Below are 3615 nucleotides of genomic sequence, written 5' to 3'. Positions count from 1 at the left end.
CTGAACGCCTGGGCGGCGCTAGTGGCTCAGTGAGTAGGGCGCAGGCCCCATATGCCGAGGGTGGCGGGTTCAAACCCAGCCACGGCCAAACTGCAACAACAACAAAAAAAATAGCCAGGCGTTGTGGCGGGCGCCTGTAGTCCCAGCTGCTCGGGAGGCTGAGGCAGGAGAATCGCCTAAGCCCAGGAGTTGGAGGTTGCTGTGAGCCGTGTGACGCCACGGCACTCTACCGAGGGCTATAAAGTGAAACTCTGTCTCTACAAAAAAAAAAAAAAGAAACTGAATGCCTAGCTTTTTCCATGTTTATTCCTTGGTTGCTACTCTTCTTGAGGCCAGATTTTTCTGCTTTTTCTTGGGTTCCATGGGATATACCCACATTCTTTCTTTCTTTTTTTTTTTTTTTTTTTGAGACAGAGCCTCAAGCCGTCGCCCTGGTTAGAGTGCTATTGTATCATAGCTCACAGCAACCTCAAACTCCTGGGCTCACGCGAGTCTCCTGTCTCCGCCTCCCAAGTAGCTGGGACTACAGGCGCCCGCCACAACGCCTGGCTATTTTTTGGTTGCAGCCATCATTGTTGTTTGGCGGGCCCGGGCTGGATTCAAACCCGCCAGCTCAAGTGTATGTGGCTGACGCCTTAGCAGCTTGAGCCACAGGCACTGAGCTGGGATATACCCACTTTCTTACATAAATTCCCCATTTGAGCTTGAATGAGTTTGAAATGAGTATCTGCTTTTGCAACTAAAAGAAGCCAAATAAATATATACCATCTGAGTTATAAGAAGAATACTTACTACTTATTTTTTTAGTCTCATTACTTTTTTAATGACACCTACATATTATATTAATTAGGAAATTATTTGGATGGATGGAGAATTTTTGATAAAACAAGATACAGTAAGATAGTAAATGATTTCTTTGCTTTTCAAGTTTCTTAGTATTCTAAGCCACGAAGAAACAGAAAGCAAATGAATGGAGGCTTATTTACAAGAGAAGATTGGACACCTGTCAGATCGTTTTGGAACCACACAATTGGATTAAAGATTTTGAAGAACCAACACATTTGGCAGCTTCCCAAAGCATCTATTTTTGAAGACTCTGCTTTCCAGAACTGTATTAAGAATGGCCTATGTCATGGACCTTAGCTGTGTTTCAGCCTAGCCAAAACTAAAAACTATAAGAGACTAAGTTTAAAAATGTGTGTGCCTTGAGCAGCCCTGATCCTGCTATTAGACTGGCCATAAATAATAATGGTCAAATCTATGAAAGGAAGATAAGGACCTTGCTCTTCAGAAAGTTCCAAATGTGTGCAAGGCTTCGTATACCACATTCCTTCAAAATCCTGCTATGTCACACCGTGAATTTAGTGCTCACTTAAAATAATCATTTTGAAGACATGCATGGAAAATAGAGGAGAGCTGTGAACTGCTAAAATCATTTGTTCAAGAAAATTTCAGAGGAAAATCTTGGGGCTTCTTCCTAAAATGTTTTGAAAATGTTAAATTATAATGATTGCTGCCAACATATTTCTAACCACTCTAGGAAAAGAAAACAACAACAATAAATAAGTTTCCAGCTCTATCCTGTTTGACACTGGACCGTGAAGATGCTTACATGTAATTTGACTGCGTCTACTTTCCTTTTTTAGTGAATTGTGTTAAATGTGCCTGATAACTTCTATTCCCAATGGGACTGTCATTTAGAAGGGGTTGAGGGGAAGCTGTTTTAATTCTGGCTTTTGTTTCAGCCACTAAATGTAATGCCACATGATTGTTGACCCAACAGTAATCCAGTTTAAAAAGTCTTCAGAGTTACTACATCATCAAAATTAACCCTGATTACATCAAATTATGTTGAAACAGACTGCAGCTGTTTGCCCTGTTGAAGCAACTACTTGAGAGCTCATCCAAAAGATACATCTGGGTGTCAGGAAGATACATTTTGAGTTTATTATTGTTTCTCAACACAAATGTAGGAGGGTAACACCCTGTTCTGCCTAAAGTGCTTAGTGGGAGCGGAAAACCTTGTGATTCTCCAGCAGTTGAAAATTGTCTTAATTCCCAAAGAGAAGGGAACCTGACATCTTTTGTTTCAGTTTTCTATAGGAAGGATGTAAGAAAAAGGAAATTCAGTATTGCTAGTGCTAGCAAAAAAAAAAAAAAAAAAAAGCAGAACAGACTAGCAAGAAGGTGGTGGGATTTTCTTTTGTGGGCTCTATACACTGGTGTACTAGAATTGGCTCAAAGAAGCCTATTAGAATAGATTGCTCAATTGTGAAGAATTTTGTAAGCTGGCTGTTAAAATATAACATTAAAATTAAATTGTAATGGAAAATAACCACTGGGGAAAATGTAGACAACTGGAACCCTCACACATTGCTGGTGGGAATGTAAAATGGTGTAGCTACTGTGGAAAACAGTTAAGCAGTTCCCTAAAACGTAAAACAGAGTGACTTTATGACTCAGCAGTTCCACTTCTGGGTATATACCTAAGAGAACTGAAAACATATGTTCACATAAAAATTTGCACATGGAATGTTCACAGTAACATTATTCATAATAGCAAAGAAGTGGAAATAGTTGATATGTCCACCAACTGATGAATGGATAAATAAAATGTGGTATATCATGACTAGACTAAGCAAGAGTGACACCCCTTGTTTGGCACTCATAGCACAATGGTTACAGTGCCAGCCACATACACCCAGGCTGGGTTTGAACCCGACCCCAGCCAGCTAAACAACAACAAATGCAACCAAAAAATAGCCGGGCGTTGTGGCGGGTGCCTATAGTCTCAGCTACTTGGGAGGCTGAGACAAGAGAATCACTGGAGCCCAAGAGTTGGAAGTTGCTGTATGCTGTGACACCACAGCACTCTACCGAGGGCAACATAGTGAGATTCTGTCTCAAAAAAAGAAAAAAAAGAATGACACCCCATCTCTATTAGCCAGGCGTTGTGGCACACATATATATTAGTCCTAGCTATTTGGCCAGCTGAGGCAAGAGGATTGCTTCAGCCCAGGAGTTTGAGGTTGCAATGAGCTATGATGATGCCACTGCACTATACCTAGGGCAACAAGAGTGAGATGTTTCAAAAAAAAAAAAAATGGTAGTGCTTGCTTCAGCAGCACATATACTAAAATTGGAATGATACAGAGAAGATTAGCATGACCCTATGCAAGGATGGTGCACAAATTCATGAAGTGTTCCATATTAAAAAAAAATGGTATACACATATAACAGAATAATATTCAGCCATAAAAAGGAACAGAGAACTGCTAATGCTTAAACATAAATGAAACATGAAAACATACAAAGGGAAAGAAGTCAGACAAAAGAGACCACATGTTATGACCCTGGTTATCTGAAATGTTCAGAGATGGAAAATCCATAGAGAGAAAAAAATAGATTAGTGGCTGCTAGGGGCTGGGATCAGGGAAATGGGGAGCTACAGTTAAGGGATATGGAGTTTGTTTGGGGGGTAATAAAAAGTGTGCTGAAATTAGATAGCAAGAATGGTCGCACAAGTCAGTGAATATACTAAAAACAACTGAATTTTGCACTTTAAAATAACTTAAAATTAAGTCTCATAAACTTACAATTAAATGTTATATTAAA

General features: G+C 39.8%; 1 non-coding gene across 1 annotated transcript; it reads left to right on the top strand.

Annotated features, from left to right (window-relative positions):
* The first annotated feature begins 3109 nt into the window (after window positions 1-3109).
* LOC128566144 (U6 spliceosomal RNA) lies at window positions 3110-3215 on the top strand. Its single transcript, XR_008374440.1, has one exon. It is a non-coding gene; the product is annotated as a U6 spliceosomal RNA (small nuclear RNA).
* The last annotated feature ends 400 nt before the right edge of the window (window positions 3216-3615 follow it).

Source organism: Nycticebus coucang, chromosome 14 (assembly GCF_027406575.1).
Source record: "Nycticebus coucang isolate mNycCou1 chromosome 14, mNycCou1.pri, whole genome shotgun sequence".
NCBI lineage: Eukaryota > Metazoa > Chordata > Mammalia > Primates > Lorisidae > Nycticebus > Nycticebus coucang.
The sequence above is the reverse complement of the archived record's forward strand: the minus strand, read 5'-3'. Positions and strand labels throughout refer to the sequence as shown.